Below are 21,872 nucleotides of genomic sequence, written 5' to 3' on the forward strand. Positions count from 1 at the left end.
CATCCAAGGTGAATTTCTCATTTTGAGTTTATTTCAGGAACTGATTTCTTCCAAGTCAACAGGAGGGAATTGGAATGTGCTAAGGAGGCTCATTCTGTGAGGAATGAATGACTACCACCAAGCCCGTTCAGAATTGCTTATTTATCGGAATTTTCGAGACTCGACGTATAACAAAACACCAGAAGCAATTCTGAAAGGATTTTGGAGGATCATGCCAGATGGAGTTAATGACTAGCAGTGATCAGTAATTACTGTTGGATTTTTGTAATTTTCATGAACCCATCTCTACCAAAGGATCAGGAGAGAATCCGAATGGCTTTTCGAGGAAGCGTGCATGAGACATCAATGGCTACATCTGATTCGTATTGAAGGTCTCATTTTTAGCAATTTACACTACCCATCTCTAGCAAGTGATCAGCAGAGTAGCTAAAAGGCCTTTGGAGGATGATTCCATGAGGTACTAATTCGATGCTGTGATCAGTAATAAAGGTTTGATTTTTTAGACATTTTCATGAACCAATTTCTACAAACTCAGGAGGAGAGAATCTGGATTGCTGGAGTCTTTACCACTATGTGCTTGTAAAGAACGATTTTCGTACTTTGAGTAATTTGCACAAACCAATCTCTTCCAACACACCAAGAGAGAATGCAATTGTTTTCCGGTGGATGATTCCATGGGAAATTCATCAGAAGACGGGTGAGGAATGAATTTTCTCTTTCCTACTAATTTTCACCAACCGATTTTATTCACAATCCCCAGGAGTTAATTATCAAAGGATTTGGGAGGATGATTCCAAGTGTCATTAATGACTAACATTGATCAGGAAGAACTGTCTCCTTTGGAGTAATTTTCATGAAATCATGAACTGATCTCTACCAAATCACAAGAAGCGAATCTGAAAGGCTTTTGGGGGATGATTCCATTCGTCACTGATTTATAGTATTGATCAGTTCTAACTTTCCAATTTTTAGCAATTTTTACGATCAATCTCCACCAAATCCTGAAGAGAGAAGAGACTTGTGTTTTAGTGGATGTTTCCATGAGAAATAGATCAGGATACCAGATTAGGCATGTCTTTCTCATCTGGAATAATTTTCACGCACTGCTCTGTACCATAGGACGAGAAGTGAATCCTCGGGTCTTTCAGGAAGATTCCTTCTCAAATTGATCTGTTGCACACATCCAAGGTGAATTTCTCATTTTGAGTCTATTTCAGGAACTGATTTCTTCCAAGTCAACAGGAGCGAATTGGAATGTACTAAGGAGGCTCATTATGTGAGGAATGAATGACTACCACCAAGCCGTTCAGAATTGCTCATTTTTCGGAATTTTCGAGACTCGACCTATAACAAATCACCAGAAGCAATTCTGAAAGGATTTTGGAGGGTCATGCCAGATGGAGTTAAGGACTAGCAGTGATCAGTAATTACTGTTGGATTTTTGTAATTTTCATGAACCCATCTCTACCAAAGGATCAGGAGAGAATCCGAATGGCTTTTCGAGGAAGCGTGCATGAGACATCAATGGCTACATCTGATTCGTATTGAAGGTCTCATTTTTAGCAATTTACACTACCCATCTCTAGCAAGTGACCAGCAGAGTAGCTAAAAGGTCTTTGGAGGATGATTCTATGAGGTACTAATTAGATGCAGTGATCAGTAATAAAGGTTTGATTTTTTAGTCATTTTCATGAACCAATCTCTACAAACTCAATAGGAGAGAATCTGGATTGCTGGAGTCTTTACCACTATGTGCTTGTAAGGAACGATTTTCGTATTTTGAGTAATTTGCACAAACCAATCTTTTCCAACACACCAAGAGAGAATGCAATTGTTTTCCGGAGGATGATTCCATGGGAAATTCATCAGAAGACGGGTGAGGAAAGAATTTTCTCTTTCCTACTAATTTTCAACAACCGATTTTATTCACAATCCCCAGGAGTTAATTATCAAAGGATTTGGGAGGATGATTCCAAGTGCCATTAATGACTAACATTGAAAAGGAAGAACTGTCTCATTTGGAGTAATTTTCATCAAATCATGAACTGATGTCTACGAAATCACAAGAAGTGAATCTGAAAGGCTTTTGGGGGATGATTCCATTTGTCACTGATTTACAGCATTGATCAGTTCTAACTGTCTCATTTTTAGCAATTTTCACGATAAATCTCCACCAAATCCTGAAGAGAGAAGAGACTTGTGTTTTGGTGGATGTTTCCATGAGAAATAGATCAGGATACCAGATTAGGCATGTCTTTCTCATCTGGAATAATTTTCACGCACTGCTCTGTACCATAGGACGAGAAGTGAATCCTCGGGTCTTTCAGGAAGATTCCTTCTCAAATTTATCTGTTGCACACATCCAAGGTGAATTTCTCATTTTGAGTCTATTTCAGGAACTGATTACTTCCAAGTCAACAGGAGGGAATTGGAATGTGCTAAGGAGGCTCATTCTGTGAGGAATGAATGACTACCACTAAGCCGTTCAGAATTGCTTATTTTTCGGAATTTTCGAGACTCGACCTATAACAAATCACCAGAAGCAATTCTGAAAGGATTTTGGAGGGTCATGCCAGATGGAGTTAATGACTAGCAGTGATCAGTAATTACTGTTGGATTTTTGTAATTTTCATGAACCCATCTCTACCAAAGGATTAGGAGAGAATCCGAATGGCTTTTTGAGGAAGCGTGCATGAGACATCAATGGCTACATCTGATTCGTATTGAAGGTCACATTTTTAGCAATTTACACTACCCATCTCTAGCAAGTGACCAGCAGAGTAGCTAAAAGGTCTTTGGAGGATGATTCTATGAGGTACTAATTCGATGCAGTGATCAGTAATAAAGGTTTGATTTTTTAGTCATTTTCATGAACCGATCTCTACAAACTCAGGAGGAGAGAATCTGGATTGCTGGAGTCTTTACCACTAGGTGCTTGTAAAGAACGATTTTCGTACTTTGAGTAATTTGCACAAACCAATCTCTTCCAACACACCAAGAGAGAATGCAATTGTTTTCCAGTGGATTATTCCATGGGAAATTCAACAGAAGACGGGTGAGGAAAGAATTTTCTCTTTCCTACTAATTTTCACCAACCGATTTTATTCACAATCCCCAGGAGTTAATTATCAAAGGATTTGGGAGGATGATTCCAAGTGCCATTAATGACTAACATTGAAAAGGAAGAACTGTCTCATTTGGAGTAATTTTCATCAAATCATGAACTGATGTCTACCAAATCACAAGAAGTGAATCTGAAAGGCTTTTGGGGGATGATTCCATTTGTCACTGATTTAGAGCATTGATCAGTTCTAACTGTCTCATTTTTAGCAATTTTCAAGATCAATCTCCACCAAATCCTGAAGAGAGAAGAGACTTGTGTTTTGGTGGATGTTTCCATGAGAAATAGATCAGGATACCAGATTAGGCATGTCTTTCTCACCTGGAATAATTTTCACGCACTGCTCTGTACCATAGGACGAGAAGTGAATCCTCGGGTCTTTCAGGAAGATTCCTTCTCAAATTGATCTGTTGCACACATCCAAGGTGAATTTCTCATTTTGAATCTATTTCAGGAACTGATTTCTTCCAAGTCAACAGGAGGGAATTGGAATGTGCTAAGGAGGCTCATTCTGTGAGGAATGAATGACTACCACCAAGCGGTTCAGAATTGCTTATATTTCGGAATTTTCGAGACTCGACCTATAACAAATCACCAGAAGCAATTCTGAAAGGATTTTGGAGGGTCATGCCAGATGGAGTTAATGACTAGCAGTGATCAGTAATTACTGTTGGATTTTTGTAATTTTCATGAACCCATCTCTACCAAAGGATCAGGAGAGAATCCGAATGGCTTTTCGAGGAAGCGTGCATGAGACATCAATGGCTACATCTGATTCGTATTGAAGGTCTCATTTTTAGCAATTTACACTACCCGTCTCTAGCAAGTGACCAGCAGAGTAGCTAAAAGGTCTTTGGAGGATGATTCCATGAGGTACTAATTCGATGCAGTGATCAGTAATAAAGGTTTGATTTTTTAGTCATTTTCATGAACCAATCTCTACAAACTCAGGAGGAGAGAATCTGGATTGCTGGAGTCTTTACCACTATGTGCTTGTAAAGAACGATTTTCGTACTTTGAATAATTTGCACAAACCAATCTTTTCCAACACACCAAGAGAGAATGCAATTGTTTTCCGGTGGATGATTCCATGGGAAATTCATCAGAAGACGGGTGAGGAAAGAATTTTCTCTTTCCTACTAATTTTCACCAACCGATTTTATTCACAATCCCCAGGAGTTAATTATCAAAGGATTTGGGAGGATGATTCCAAGTGCCATTAATGACTAACATTGAAAAGGAAGAACTGTCTCATTTGGAGTAATTTTCATCAAATCATGAACTGATGTCTACCAAATCACAAGAAGTGAATCTGAAAGGCTTTTGGGGGATGATTCCATTTGTCACTGATTTAGAGCATTGATCAGTTCTAAGTGTATCATTTTTAGCAATTTTCACGATCAATCTCCACCAAATCCTGAAGAGAGAAGAGACTTGTGTTTTGGTGGATGTTTCCATGAGAAATAGATCAGGATACCAGATTAGGCATGTCTTTCTCATCTGGAATAATTTTCACGCACTGCTCTGTACCATAGGACGAGAAGTGAATCCTCGGGTCTTTCAGGAAGATTCCTTCTGAAATTGATCTGTTGCACACATCCAAGGTGAATTTCTCATTTTGAGTTTATTTCAGGAACTGATTTCTTCCAAGTCAACAGGAGGGAATTGGAATGTGCTAAGGAGGCTCATTCTGTGAGGAATGAATGACTACCACCAAGCCCGTTCAGAATTGCTTATTTATCGGAATTTTCGAGACTCGACGTATAACAAAACACCAGAAGCAATTCTGAAAGGATTTTGGAGGATCATGCCAGATGGAGTTAATGACTAGCAGTGATCAGTAATTACTGTTGGATTTTTGTAATTTTCATGAACCCATCTCTACCAAAGGATCAGGAGAGAATCCGAATGGCTTTTCGAGGAAGCGTGCATGAGACATCAATGGCTACATCTGATTCGTATTGAAGGTCTCATTTTTAGCAATTTACACTACCCATCTCTAGCAAGTAATCAGCAGAGTAGCTAAAAGGCCTTTGGAGGATGATTCCATGAGGTACTAATTCGATGCTGTGATCAGTAATAAAGGTTTGATTTTTTAGTCATTTTCATGAACCAATTTCTACAAACTCAGGAGGAGAGAATCTGGATTGCTGGAGTCTTTACCACTATGTGCTTGTAAAGAACGATTTTCGTACTTTGAGTAATTTGCACAAACCAATCTCTTCCAACACACCAAGAGAGAATGCAATTGTTTTCCGGTGGATGATTCCATGGGAAATTCATCAGAAGACGGGTGAGGAATGAATTTTCTCTTTCCTACTAATTTTCACCAACCGATTTTATTCACAATCCCCAGGAGTTAATTATCAAAGGATTTGGGAGGATGATTCCAAGTGTCATTAATGACAAACATTGATCAGGAAGAACTGTCTCCTTTGGAGTAATTTTCATCAAATCATGAACTGATCTCTACCAAATCACAAGAAGCGAATCTGAAAGGCTTTTGGGGGATGATTCCATTCGTCACTGATTTAGAGCATTGATCAGTTCTAACTGTATCATTTTTAGCAATTTTCACGATCAATCTCCACCAAATCCTGAAGAGAGAAGAGACTTGTGTTTTGGTGGATGTTTCCATGAGAAATAGATCAGGATACCAGATTAGGCATGTCTTTCTCATCTGGAATAATTTTCACGCACTGCTCTGTACCATAGGACGAGAAGTGAATCCTCGGGTCTTTCAGGAAGATTCCTTCTCAAATTGATCTGTTGCACACATCCAAGGTGAATTTCTCATTTTGAGTCTATTTCAGGAACTGATTTCTTCCAAGTCAACAGGAGCGAATTGGAATGTACTAAGGAGGCTCATTATGTGAGGAATGAATGACTACCACCAAGCCGTTCAGAATTGCTTATTTTTCGGAGTTTTCGAGACTCGACCTATAACAAATCACCAGAAGCAATTCTGAAAGGATTTTGGAGGGTCATGCCAGATGGAGTTAAGGACTAGCAGTGATCAGTAATTACTGTTGGATTTTTGTAATTTTCATGAACCCATCTCTACCAAAGGATCAGGAGAGAATCCGAATGGCTTTTCGAGGAAGCGTGCATGAGGCATCAATGGCTACATCTGATTCGTATTGAAGGTCTCATTTTTAGCAATTTACACTACCCATCTCTAGCAAGTGACCAGCAGAGTAGCTAAAAGGTCTTTGGAGGATGATTCTATGAGGTACTAATTAGATGCAGTGATCAGTAATAAAGGTTTGATTTTTTAGTCATTTTCATGAACCGATCTCTACAAACTCAGGAGGAGAGAATCTGGATTGCTGGAGTCTTTACCACTATGTGCTTGTAAAGAACGATTTTCGTACTTTGAGTAATTTGCACAAACCAATCTTTTCCAACACACCAAGAGAGAATGCAATTGTTTTCCGGTGGATGATTCCATGGGAAATTCATCAGAAGACGGGTGAGGAAAGAATTTTCTCTTTCCTACTAATTTTCACCAACCGATTTTATTCACAATCCCCAGGAGTTAATTATCAAAGAATTTGGGAGGATGATTCCAAGTGCCATTAATGACTAACATTGAAAAGGAAGTACTGTCTCATTTGGAGTAATTTTCATCAAATCATGAACTGATGTCTACCAAATCACAAGAAGTGAATCTGAAAGGCTTTTGGGGGATGATTCCATTTGTCACTGATTTAGAGCATTGATCAGTTCTAACTGTCTCATTTTTAGCAATTTTCAAGATCAATCTCCACCAAATCCTGAAGAGAGAAGAGACTTGTGTTTTGGTGGATGTTTCCATGAGAAATAGATCAGGATACCAGATTAGGCATGTCTTTCTCACCTGGAATAATTTTCACGCACTGCTCTGTACCATAGGACGAGAAGTGAATCCTCGGGTCTTTCAGGAAGATTCCTTCTCAAATTGATCTGTTGCACACATCCAAGGTGAATTTCTCATTTTGAGTCTATTTCAGGAACTGATTTCTTCCAAGTCAACAGGAGGGAATTGGAATGTGCTAAGGAGGCTCATTCTGTGAGGAATGAATGACTACCACCAAGCGGTTCAGAATTGCTTATATTTCGGAATTTTCGAGACTCGACCTATAACAAATCACCAGAAGCAATTCTGAAAGGATTTTGGAGGGTCATGCCAGATGGAGTTAATGACTAGCAGTGATCAGTAATTACTGTTGGATTTTTGTAATTTTCATGAACCCATCTCTACCAAAGGATCAGGAGAGAATCCGAATGGCTTTTCGAGGAAGCGTGCATGAGACATCAATGGCTACATCTGATTCGTATTGAAGGTCTCATTTTTAGCAATTTACACTACCCGTCTCTAGCAAGTGACCAGCAGAGTAGCTAAAAGGTCTTTGGAGGATGATTCCATGAGGTACTAATTCGATGCAGTGATCAGTAATAAAGGTTTGATTTTTTAGTCATTTTCATGAACCAATCTCTACAAACTCAGGAGGAGAGAATCTGGATTGCTGGAGTCTTTACCACTATGTGCTTGTAAAGAACGATTTTCGTACTTTGAATAATTTGCACAAACCAATCTTTTCCAACACACCAAGAGAGAATGCAATTGTTTTCCGGTGGATGATTCCATGGGAAATTCATCAGAAGACGGGTGAGGAAAGAATTTTCTCTTTCCTACTAATTTTCACCAACCGATTTTATTCACAATCCCCAGGAGTTAATTATCAAAGGATTTGGGAGGATGATTCCAAGTGCCATTAATGCCTAACATTGAAAAGGAAGAACTGTCTCATTTGGAGTAATTTTCATCAAATCATGAACTGATGTCTACCAAATCACAAGAAGTGAATCTGAAAGGCTTTTGGGGGATGATTCCATTTGTCACTGATTTAGAGCATTGATCAGTTCTAACTGTCTCATTTTTAGCAATTTTCACGATCAATCTCCACCAAATCCTGAAGAGAGAAGAGACTTGTGTTTTGGTGGATGTTTCCATGAGAAATAGATCAGGATACCAGATTAGGCATGTCTTTCTCATCTGGAATAATTTTCACGCACTGCTCTGTACCATAGGACGAGAAGGGAATCCTCGGGTCTTTCAGGAAGATTCCTTCTGAAATTGATCTGTTGCACACATCCAAGGTGAATTTCTCATTTTGAGTTTATTTCAGGAACTGATTTCTTCCAAGTCAACAGGAGGGAATTGGAATGTGCTAAGGAGGCTCATTCTGTGAGGAATGAATGACTACCACCAAGCCCGTTCAGAATTGCTTATTTATCGGAATTTTCGAGACTCGACGTATAACAAAACACCAGAAGCAATTCTGAAAGGATTTTGGAGGGTCATGCCAGATGGAGTTAATGACTAGCAGTGATCAGTAATTACTGTTGGATTTTTGTAATTTTCATGAACCCATCTCTACCAAAGGATCAGGAGAGAATCCGAATGGCTTTTCGAGGAAGCGTGCATGAGACATCAATGGCTACATCTGATTCGTATTGAAGGTCTCATTTTTAGCAATTTACACTACCCATCTCTAGCAAGTAATCAGCAGAGTAGCTAAAAGGCCTTTGGAGGATGATTCCATGAGGTACTAATTCGATGCTGTGATCAGTAATAAAGGTTTGATTTTTTAGACATTTTCATGAACCAATTTCTACAAACTCAGGAGGAGAGAATCTGGATTGCTGGAGTCTTTACCACTATGTGCTTGTAAAGAACGATTTTCGTACTTTGAGTAATTTGCACAAACCAATCTCTTCCAACACACCAAGAGAGAATGCAATTGTTTTCCGGTGGATGATTCCATGGGAAATTCATCAGAAGACGTGTGAGGAATGAATTTTCTCTTTCCTACTAATTTTCACCAACCGATTTTATTCACAATCCCCAGGAGTTAATTATCAAAGGATTTGGGAGGATGATTCCAAGTGTCATTAATGACTAACATTGATCAGGAAGAACTGTCTCCTTTGGAGTAATTTTCATCAAATCATGAACTGATCTCTACCAAATCACAAGAAGCGAATCTGAAAGGCTTTTGGGGGATGATTCCATTCGTCACTGATTTATAGTATTGATCAGTTCTAACTTTCCAATTTTTAGCAATTTTTACGATCAATCTCCACCAAATCCTGAAGAGAGAAGAGACTTGTGTTTTAGTGGATGTTTCCATGAGAAATAGATCAGGATACCAGATTAGTCATGTCTTTCTCATCTGGAATAATTTTCACGCACTGCTCTGTACCATAGGACGAGAAGGGAATCCTCGGGTCTTTCAGGAAGATTCCTTCTCAAATTGATCTGTTGCACACATCCAAGGTGAATTTCTCATTTTGAGTCTATTTCAGGAACTGATTTCTTCCAAGTCAACAGGAGCGAATTGGAATGTACTAAGGAGGCTCATTATGTGAGGAATGAATGACTACCACCAAGCCGTTCAGAATTGCTTATTTTTCGGAGTTTTCGAGACTCGACCTATAACAAATCACCAGAAGCAATTCTGAAAGGATTTTGGAGGGTCATGCCAGATGGAGTTAAGGACTAGCAGTGATCAGTAATTACTGTTGGATTTTTGTAATTTTCATGAACCCATCTCTACCAAAGGATCAGGAGAGAATCCGAATGGCTTTTCGAGGAAGCGTGCATGAGACATCAATGGCTACATCTGATTCGTATTGAAGGTCTCATTTTTAGCAATTTACACTACCCATCTCTAGCAAGTGACCAGCAGAGTAGCTAAAAGGTCTTTGGAGGATGATTCTATGAGGTACTAATTAGATGCAGTGATCAGTAATAAAGGTTTGATTTTTTAGTCATTTTCATGAACCGATCTCTACAAACTCAGGAGGAGAGAATCTGGATTGCTGGAGTCTTTACCACTATGTGCTTGTAAAGAACGATTTTCGTATTTTGAGTAATTTGCACAAACCAATCTTTTCCAACACACCAAGAGAGAATGCAATTGTTTTCCGGAGGATGATTCCATGGGAAATTCATCAGAAGACGGGTGAGGAAAGAATTTTCTCTTTCCTACTAATTTTCACCAACCGATTTTATTCACAATCCCCAGGAGTTAATTATCAAAGGATTTGGGAGGATGATTCCAAGTGCCATTAATGACTAACATTGAAAAGGAAGAACTGTCTCATTTGGAGTAATTTTCATCAAATCATGAACTGATGTCTACGAAATCACAAGAAGTGAATCTGAAAGGCTTTTGGGGGATGATTCCATTTGTCACTGATTTAGAGCATTGATCAGTTCTAACTGTATGATTTTTAGCAATTTTCACGATCAATCTCCACCAAATCCTGAAGAGAGAAGAGACTTGTGTTTTGGTGGATGTTTCCATGAGAAATAGATCAGGATACCAGATTAGGCATGTCTTTCTCATCTCGAATAATTTTCACGCACTGCTCTGTACCATAGGATGAGAAGTGAATCCTCGGGTCTTTCAGGAAGATTCCTTCTCAAATTGATCTGTTGCGCACATCCAAGGTGAATTTCTCATTTTGAGTCTATTTCAGGAACTGATTTCTTCCAAGTCAACAGGAGCGAATTGGAATGTACTAAGGAGGCTCATTATGTGAGGAATGAATGACTACCACCAAGCCGTTCAGAATTGCTTATTTTTCGGAGTTTTCGAGACTCGACCTATAACAAATCACCAGAAGCAATTTTGAAAGGATTTTGGAGGGTCATGCCAGATGGAGTTAATGACTAGCAGTGATCAGTAATTACTGTTGGATTTTTGTAATTTTCATGAACCCATCTCTACCAAAGGATCAGGAGAGAATCCGAATGGCTTTTCGAGGAAGCGTGCATGAGACATCAATGGCTACATCTGATTCGTATTGAAGGTCTCATTTTTAGCAATTTACACTACCCATCTCTAGCAAGTGACCAGCAGAGTAGCTAAAAGGTCTTTGGAGGATGATTCTATGAGGTACTAATTCGATGCAGTGATCAGTAATAAAGGTTTGATTTTTTAGTCATTTTCATGAACCGATCTCTACAAACTCAGGAGGAGAGAATCTGGATTGCTGGAGTCTTTACCACTAGGTGCTTGTAAAGAACGATTTTCGTACTTTGAATGATTTGCACAAACCAATCTTTTCCAACACACCAAGAGAGAATGCAATTGTTTTCCGGTGGATGATTCCATGGGAAATTCATCAGAAGACAGGTGAGGAAAGAATTTTCTCTTTCCTACTAATTTTCACCAACCGATTTTATTCACAATCCCCAGGAGTTAATTATCAAAGGATTTGGGAGGATGATTCCAAGTGCCATTAATGACTAACATTGAAAAGGAAGAACTGTCTCATTTGGAGTAATTTTCATCAAATCATGAACTGATGTCTACCAAATCACAAGAAGTGAATCTGAAAGGCTTTTGGGGGATGATTCCATTTGTCACTGATTTAGAGCATTGATCAGTTCTAACTGTATCATTTTTAGCAATTTTCACGATCAATCTCCACCAAATCCTGAAGAGAGAAGAGACTTGTGTTTTGGTGGATGTTTCCATGAGAAATAGATCAGGATACCAGATTAGGCATGTCTTTCTCATCTGGAATAATTTTCACGCACTGCTCTGTACCATAGGACGAGAAGTGAATCCTCGGGTCTTTCAGGAAGATTCCTTCTCAAATTGATCTGTTGCGCACATCCAAGGTGAATTTCTCATTTTGAGTCTATTTCAGGAACTGATTTCTTCCAAGTCAACAGGAGCGAATTGGAATGTACTAAGGAGGCTCATTCTGTGAGGAATGAATGACTACCACCAAGCCGTTCAGAATTGCTTATTTTTCGGAGTTTTCGAGACTCGACCTATAACAAATCACCAGAAGCAATTTTGAAAGGATTTTGGAGGGTCATGCCAGATGGAGTTATGACTAGCAGTTATCAGTAATTACTGTTGGATTTTTGTAATTTTCATGAACCCATCTCTACCAAAGGATCAGGAGAGAATCCGAATGGCTTTTCGAGGAAGCGTGCATGAGACATCAATGGCTACATCTGATTCGTATTGAAGGTCTCATTTTTAGCAATTTACACTACCCATCTCTAGCAAGTGACCAGCAGAGTAGCTAAAAGGTCTTTGGAGGATGATTCTATGAGGTACTAATTCGATGCAGTGATCAGTAATAAAGGTTTGATTTTTTAGTCATTTTCATGAACCGATCTCTACAAACTCAGGAGGAGAGAATCTGGATTGCTGGAGTCTTTACCACTATGTGCTTGTAAAGAACGATTTTCGTACTTTGAGTAATTTGCACAAACCAATCTTTTCCAACACACCAAGAGAGAATGCAATTGTTTTCCGGTGGATGATTCCATGGGAAATTCATCAGAAGACGGGTGAGGAAAGAATTTTCTCTTTCCTACTAATTTTCACCAACCGATTTTATTCACAATCCCCAGGAGTTAATTATCAAAGGATTTGGGAGGATGATTCCAAGTGCCATTAATGACTAACATTGAAAAGGAAGAACTGTCTCATTTGGAGTAATTTTCATCAAATCATGAACTGATGTCTACCAAATCACAAGAAGTGAATCCGAAAGGCTTTTGGGGGATGATTCCATTTGTCACTGATTTAGAGCATTGATCAGTTCTAACTGTCTCATTTTTAGCAATTTTCAAGATCAATCTCCACCAAATCCTGAAGAGAGAAGAGACTTGTGTTTTGGTGGATGTTTCCATGAGAAATAGATCAGGATACCAGATTAGGCATGTCTTTCTCACCTGGAATAATTTTCACGCACTGCTCTGTACCATAGGACGAGAAGTGAATCCTCGGGTCTTTAAGGAAGATTCCTTCTCAAATTTATCTGTTGCACACATCCAAGGTGAATTTCTCATTTTGAGTCTATTTCAGGAACTGATTTCTTCCAAGTCAACAGGAGGGAATTGGAATGTGCTAAGGAGGCTCATTCTGTGAGGAATGAATGACTACCACCAAGCCGTTCAGAATTGCTTATATTTCGGAATTTTCGAGACTCGACCTATAACAAATCACGAGAAGCAATTCTGAAAGGATTTTGGAGGGTCATGCCAGATGGAGTTAAGGACTAGCAGTGATCAGTAATTACTGTTGGATTTTTGTAATTTTCATGAACCCATCTCTACCAAAGGATCAGGAGAGAATCCGAATGGCTTTTCGAGGAAGCGTGCATGAGACATCAATGGCTACATCTGATTCGTATTGAAGGTCTCATTTTTAGCAATTTACACTACCCATCTCTAGCAAGTGACCAGCAGAGTAGCTAAAAGGTCTTTGGAGGATGATTCTATGAGATACTAATTAGATGCAGTGATCAGTAATAAAGGTTTGATTTTTTAGTCATTTTCATGAACCAATCTCTACAAACTCAGGAGGAGAGAATCTGGATTGCTGGAGTCTTTACCACTATGTGCTTGTAAGGAACGATTTTCGTATTTTGAGTAATTTGCACAAACCAATCTTTTCCAACACACCAAGAGAGAATGCAATTGTTTTCCGGAGGATGATTCCATGGGAAATTCATCAGAAGACGGGTGAGGAAAGAATTTTCTCTTTCCTACTAATTTTCACCAACCGATTTTATTCACAATCCCCAGGAGTTAATTATCAAAGGATTTGGGAGGATGATTCCAAGTGTCATTAATGACTAACATTGATCAGGAAGAACTGTCTCATTTGGAGTAATTTTCATCAAATCATGAACTGATCTCTACCAAATCACAAGAAGCGAATCTGAAAGGCTTTTGGGGGATGATTCCATTCGTCACTGATTTATAGTATTGATCAGTTCTAACTTTCCAATTTTTAGCAATTTTTACGATCAATCTCCACCAAATCCTGAAGAGAGAAGAGACTTGTGTTTTAGTGGATGTTTCCATGAGAAATAGATCAGGATACCAGATTAGTCATGTCTTTCTCATCTGGAATAATTTTCACGCACTGCTCTGTACCATAGGACGAGAAGTGAATCCTCGGGTCTTTCAGGAAGATTCCTTCTGAAATTGATCTGTTGCACACATCCAAGGTGAATTTCTCATTTTGAGTCTATTTCAGGAACTGATTTCTTCCAAGTCAACAGGAGCGAATTGGAATGTACTAAGGAGGCTCATTATGTGAGGAATGAATGACTACCACCAAGCCGTTCAGAATTGCTTATTTTTCGGAGTTTTCGAGACTCGACCTATAACAAATCACCAGAAGCAATTCTGAAAGGATTTTGGAGGGTCATGCCAGATGGAGTTAAGGACTAGCAGTGATCAGTAATTACTGTTGGATTTTTGTAATTTTCATGAACCCATCTCTACCAAAGGATCAGGAGAGAATCCGAATGGCTTTTCGAGGAAGCGTGCATGAGACATCAATGGCTACATCTGATTCGTATTGAAGGTCTCATTTTTAGCAATTTACACTACCCATCTCTAGCAAGTGACCAGCAGAGTAGCTAAAAGGTCTTTGGAGGATGATTCTATGAGGTACTAATTAGATGCAGTGATCAGTAATAAAGGTTTGATTTTTTAGTCATTTTCATGAACCAATCTCTACAAACTCAATAGGAGAGAATCTGGATTGCTGGAGTCTTTACCACTATGTGCTTGTAAGGAACGATTTTCGTATTTTGAGTAATTTGCACAAACCAATCTTTTCCAACACACCAAGAGAGAATGCAATTGTTTTCCGGAGGATGATTCCATGGGAAATTCATCAGAAGACGGGTGAGGAAAGAATTTTCTCTTTCCTACTAATTTTCACCAACCGATTTTATTCACAATCCCCAGGAGTTAATTATCAAAGGATTTGGGAGGATGATTCCAAGTGCCATTAATGACTAACATTGAAAAGGAAGAACTGTCTCATTTGGAGTAATTTTCATCAAATCATGAACTGATGTCTACGAAATCACAAGAAGTGAATCTGAAAGGCTTTTGGGGGATGATTCCATTTGTCACTGATTTAGAGCATTGATCAGTTCTAACTGTATGATTTTTAGCAATTTTCACGATAAATCTCCACCAAATCCTGAAGAGAGAAGAGACTTGTGTTTTGGTGGATGTTTCCATGAGAAATAGATCAGGATACCAGATTAGGCATGTCTTTCTCATCTGGAATAATTTTCACGCACTGCTCTGTACCATAGGACGAGAAGTGAATCCTCGGGTCTTTCAGGAAGATTCCTTCTCAAATTGATCTCTTGCGCACATCCAAGGTGAATTTCTCATTTTGAGTCTATTTCAGGAACTGATTTCTTCCAAGTCAAAAGGAGCGAATTGGAATGTACTAAGGAGGCTCATTATGTGAGGAATGAATGACTACCACCAAGCCGTTCAGAATTGCTTATATTTCGGAATTTTCGAGACTCGACCTATAACAAATCACCAGAAGCAATTCTGAAAGGATTTTGGAGGGTCATGCCAGATGGAGTTAATGACTAGCAGTGATCAGTAATTACTGTTGGATTTTTGTAATTTTCATGAACCCATCTCTACCAAAGGATCAGGAGAGAATCCGAATGGCTTTTCGAGGAAGCGTGCATGAGACATCAATGGCTACATCTGATTCGTATTGAAGGTCTCATTTTTAGCAATTTACACTACCCGTCTCTAGCAAGTGACCAGCAGAGTAGCTAAAAGGTCTTTGGAGTATGATTCCATGAGGTACTAATTCGATGCAGTGATCAGTAATAAAGGTTTGATTTTTTAGTCATTTTCATGAACCAATCTCTACAAACTCAGGAGGAGAGAATCTGGATTGCTGGAGTCTTTACCACTATGTGCTTGTAAAGAACGATTTTCGTACTTTGAATAATTTGCACAAACCAATCTTTTCCAACACACCAAGAGAGAATGCAATTGTTTTCCGGTGGATGATTCCATGGGAAATTCATCAGAAGACGGGTGAGGAAAGAATTTTCTCTTTCCTACTAATTTTCACCAACCGATTTTATTCACAATCCCCAGGAGTTAATTATCAAAGGATTTGGGAGGATGATTCCAAGTGCCATTAATGACTAACATTGAAAAGGAAGAACTGTCTTATTTGGAGTAATTTTCATCAAATCATGAACTGATGTCTACCAAATCACAAGAGGTGAATCTGAAAGGCTTTTGGGGGATGATTCCATTTGTCACTGATTTAGAGCATTGATCAGTTCTAACTGTCTCATTTTTAGCAATTTTCAAGATCAATCTCCACCAAATCCTGAAGAGAGAAGAGACTTGTGTTTTGGTGGATGTTTCCATGAGAAATAGATCAGGATACCAGATTAGGCATGTCTTTCTCATCTGGAATAATTTTCACGCACTGCTCTGTACCATAGGACGAGAAGTGAATCCTCGGGTCTTTCAGGAAGATTCCTTCTCAAATTTATCTGTTGCACACATCCAAGGTGAATTTCTCATTTTGAGTCTATTTCAGGAACTGATTACTTCCAAGTCAACAGGAGGGAATTGGAATGTGCTAAGGAGGCTCATTCTGTGAGGAATGAATGACTACCACTAAGCCGTTCAGAATTGCTTATTTTTCGGAATTTTCGAGACTCGACCTATAACAAATCACCAGAAGCAATTCTGAAAGGATTTTGGAGGGTCATGCCAGATGGAGTTAATGACTAGCAGTGATCAGTAATTACTGTTGGATTTTTGTAATTTTCATGAACCCATCTCTACCAAAGGATCAGGAGAGAATCCGAATGGCTTTTTGAGGAAGCGTGCATGAGACATCAATGGCTACATCTGATTCGTATTGAAGGTCTCATTTTTAGCAATTTACACTACCCATCTCTAGCAAGTGACCAGCAGAGTAGCTAAAAGGTCTTTGGAGGATGATTCTATGAGGTACTAATTCGATGCAGTGATCAGTAATAAAGGTTTGATTTTTTAGTCATTTTCATGAGCCGATCTCTACAAACTCAGGAGGAGAGAATCTGGATTGCTGGAGTCTTTACCACTAGGTGCTTGTAAAGAACGATTTTCGTACTTTGAGTAATTTGCACAAACCAATCTCTTCCAACACACCAAGAGAGAATGCAATTGTTTTCCAGTGGATTATTCCATGGGAAATTCATCAGAAGACGGGTGAGGAAAGAATTTTCTCTTTCCTACTAATTTTCACCAACCGATTTTATTCACAATCCCCAGGAGTTAATTATCAAAGGATTTGGGAGGATGATTCCAAGTGCCATTAATGACTAACATTGAAAAGGAAGAACTGTCTCATTTGGAGTAATTTTCATCAAATCATGAACTGATGTCTACCAAATCACAAGAAGTGAATCTGAAAGGCTTTTGGGGGATGATTCCATTTGTCACTGATTTAGAGCATTGATCAGTTCTAAGTGTATCATTTTTAGCAATTTTCAAGATCAATCTCCACCAAATCCTGAAGAGAGAAGAGACTTGTGTTTTGGTGGATGTTTCCATGAGAAATAGATCAGGATACCAGATTAGGCATGTCTTTCTCACCTGGAATAATTTTCACGCACTGCTCTGTACCATAGGACGAGAAGTGAATCCTCGGGTCTTTCAGGAAGATTCCTTCTCAAATTTATCTGTTGCACACATCCAAGGTGAATTTCTCATTTTGAGTCTATTTCAGGAACTGATTTCTTCCAAGTCAACAGGAGGGAATTGGAATGTGGTAAGGAGGCTCATTCTGTGAGGAATGAATGACTACCACCAAGCGGTTCAGAATTGCTTATATTTCGGAATTTTCGAGACTCGACCTATAACAAATCACCAGAAGCAATTCTGAAAGGATTTTGGAGGGTCATGCCAGATGGAGTTAATGACTAGCAATGATCAGTAATTACTGTTGGATTTTTGTAATTTTCATGAACCCATCTCTACCAAAGGATCAGGAGAGAATCCGAATGGCTTTTCGAGGAAGCGTGCATGAGACATCAATGGCTACATCTGATTCGTATTGAAGGTCTCATTTTTAGCAATTTACACTACCCGTCTCTAGCAAGTGACCAGCAGAGTAGCTAAAAGGTCTTTGGAGGATGATTCCATGAGGTACTAATTCGATGCAGTGATCAGTAATAAAGGTTTGATTTTTTAGTCATTTTCATGAACCAATCTCTACAAACTCAGGAGGAGAGAATCTGGATTGCTGGAGTCTTTACCACTATGTGCTTGTAAAGAACGATTTTCGTACTTTGAATAATTTGCACAAACCAATCTTTTCCAACACACCAAGAGAGAATGCAATTGTTTTCCGGTGGATGATTCCATGGGAAATTCATCAGAAGACGGGTGAGGAAAGAATTTTCTCTTTCCTACTAATTTTCACCAACCGATTTTATTCACAATCCCCAGGAGTTAATTATCAAAGGATTTGGGAGGATGATTCCAAGTGCCATTAATGACTAACATTGAAAAGGAAGAACTGTCTCATTTGGAGTAATTTTCATCAAATCATGAACTGATGTCTACCAAATCACAAGAAGTGAATCTGAAAGGCTTTTGGGGGATGATTCCATTTGTCACTGATTTAGAGCATTGATCAGTTCTAAGTGTATCATTTTTAGCAATTTTCACGATCAATCTCCACCAAATCCTGAAGAGAGAAGAGACTTGTGTTTTGGTGGATGTTTCCATGAGAAATAGATCAGGATACCAGATTAGGCATGTCTTTCTCATCTGGAATAATTTTCACGCACTGCTCTGTACCATAGGACGAGAAGTGAATCCTCGGGTCTTTCAGGAAGATTCCTTCTCAAATTGATCTGTTGCACACATCCAAGGTGAATTTCTCATTTTGAGTTTATTTCAGGAACTGATTTCTTCCAAGTCAACAGGAGGGAATTGGAATGTGCTAAGGAGGCTCATTCTGTGAGGAATGAATGACTACCACCAAGCCCGTTCAGAATTGCTTATTTATCGGAATTTTCGAGACTCGACGTATAACAAAACACCAGAAGCAATTCTGAAAGGATTTTGGAGGATCATGCCAGATGGAGTTAATGACTAGCAGTGATCAGTAATTACTGTTGGATTTTTGTAATTTTCATGAACCCATCTCTACCAAAGGATCAGGAGAGAATCCGAATGGCTTTTCGAGGAAGCGTGCATGAGACATCAATGGCTACATCTGATTCGTATTGAAGGTCTCATTTTTAGCAATTTACACTACCCATCTCTAGCAAGTAATCAGCAGAGTAGCTAAAAGGCCTTTGGAGGATGATTCCATGAGGTACTAATTCGATGCTGTGATCAGTAATAAAGGTTTGATTTTTTAGACATTTTCATGAACCAATTTCTACAAACTCAGGAGGAGAGAATCTGGATTGCTGGAGTCTTTACCACTATGTGCTTGTAAAGAACGATTTTCGTACTTTGAGTAATTTGCACAAACCAATCTCTTCCAACACACCAAGAGAGAATGCAATTGTTTTCCGGTGGATGATTCCATGGGAAATTCATCAGAAGACGGGTGAGGAATGAATTTTCTCTTTCCTACTAATTTTCACCAACCGATTTTATTCACAATCCCCAGGAGTTAATTATCAAAGGATTTGGGAGGATGATTCCAAGTGTCATTAATGACTAACATTGATCAGGAAGAACTGTCTCCTTTGGAGTAATTTTCATCAAATCATGAACTGATCTCTACCAAATCACAAGAAGCGAATCTGAAAGGCTTTTGGGGGATGATTCCATTCGTCACTGATTTATAGTATTGATCAGTTCTAACTTTCCAATTTTTAGCAATTTTTACGATCAATCTCCACCAAATCCTGAAGAGAGAAGAGACTTGTGTTTTAGTGGATGTTTCCATGAGAAATAGATCAGGATACCAGATTAGTCATGTCTTTCTCATCTGGAATAATTTTCACGCACTGCTCTGTACCATAGGACGAGAAGGGAATCCTCGGGTCTTTCAGGAAGATTCCTTCTGAAATTGATCTGTTGCACACATCCAAGGTGAATTTCTCATTTTGAGTCTATTTCAGGAACTGATTTCTTCCAAGTCAACAGGAGCGAATTGGAATGTACTAAGGAGGCTCATTATGTGAGGAATGAATGACTACCACCAAGCCGTTCAGAATTGCTTATTTTTCGGAGTTTTCGAGACTTGACCTATAACAAATCACCAGAAGCAATTCTGAAAGGATTTTGGAGGGTCATGCCAGATGGAGTTAAGGACTAGCAGTGATCAGTAATTACTGTTGGATTTTTGTAATTTTCATGAACCCATCTCTACCAAAGGATCAGGAGAGAATCCGAATGGCTTTTCGAGGAAGCGTGCATGAGACATCAATGGCTACATCTGATTCGTATTGAAGGTCTCATTTTTAGCAATTTACACTACCCATCTCTAGCAAGTGACCAGCAGAGTAGCTAAAAGGTCTTTGGAGGATGATTCTATGAGGTACTAATTAGATGCAGTGATCAGTAATAAAGGTTTGATTTTTTAGTCATTTTCATGAACCAATCTCTACAAACTCAGGAGGAGAGAATCTGGATTGCTGGAGTCTTTACCACTATGTGCTTGTAAGGAACGATTTTCGTATTTTGAGTAATTTGCACAAACCAATCTTTTCCAACACACCAAGAGAGAATGCAATTGTTTTCCGGAGGATGATTCCATGGGAAATTCATCAGAAGACGGGTGAGGAAAGAATTTTCTCTTTCCTACTAATTTTCACCAACCGATTTTATTCACAATCCCCAGGAGTTAATTATCAAAGGATTTGGGAGGATGATTCCAAGTGCCATTAATGACTAACATTGAAAAGGAAGAACTGTCTCATTTGGAGTAATTTTCATCAAATCATGAACTGATGTCTACGAAATCACAAGAAGTGAATCTGAAAGGCTTTTGGGGGATGATTCCATTTGTCACTGATTTAGAGCATTGATCAGTTCTAACTGTATCATTTTTAGCAATTTTCACGATAAATCTCCACCAAATCCTGAAGAGAGAAGAGACTTGTGTTTTGGTGGATGTTTCCATGAGAAATAGATCAGGATACCAGATTAGGCATGTCTTTCTCATCTGGAATAATTTTCACGCACTGCTCTGTACCATAGGACGAGAAGTGAATCCTCGGGTCTTTCAGGAAGATTCCTTCTCAAATTGATCTGTTGCGCACATCCAAGGTGAATTTCTCATTTTGAGTCTATTTCAGGAACTGATTTCTTCCAAGTCAACAGGAGCGAATTGGAATGTACTAAGGAGGCTCATTCTGTGAGGAATGAATGACTACCACCAAGCCGTTCAGAATTGCTTATTTTTCGGAGTTTTCGAGACTCGACCTATAACAAATCACCAGAAGCAATTTTGAAAGGATTTTGGAGGGTCATGCCAGATGGAGTTATGACTAGCAGTTATCAGTAATTACTGTTGGATTTTTGTAATTTTCATGAACCCATCTCTACCAAAGGATCAGGAGAGAATCCGAATGGCTTTTCGAGGAAGCGTGCATGAGACATCAATGGCTACATCTGATTCGTATTGAAGGTCTCATTTTTAGCAATTTACACTACCCATCTCTAGCAAGTGACCAGCAGAGTAGCTAAAAGGTCTTTGGAGGATGATTCTATGAGGTACTAATTCGATGCAGTGATCAGTAATAAAGGTTTGATTTTTTAGTCATTTTCATGAACCGATCTCTACAAACTCAGGAGGAGAGAATCTGGATTGCTGGAGTCTTTACCACTATGTGCTTGTAAAGAACGATTTTCGTACTTTGAGTAATTTGCACAAACCAATCTTTTCCAACACACCAAGAGAGAATG

Source organism: Eretmochelys imbricata, unplaced genomic scaffold (assembly GCF_965152235.1).
Source record: "Eretmochelys imbricata isolate rEreImb1 unplaced genomic scaffold, rEreImb1.hap1 Scaffold_29, whole genome shotgun sequence".
In the NCBI taxonomy this organism is placed as follows: Eukaryota; Metazoa; Chordata; order Testudines; family Cheloniidae; genus Eretmochelys; species Eretmochelys imbricata.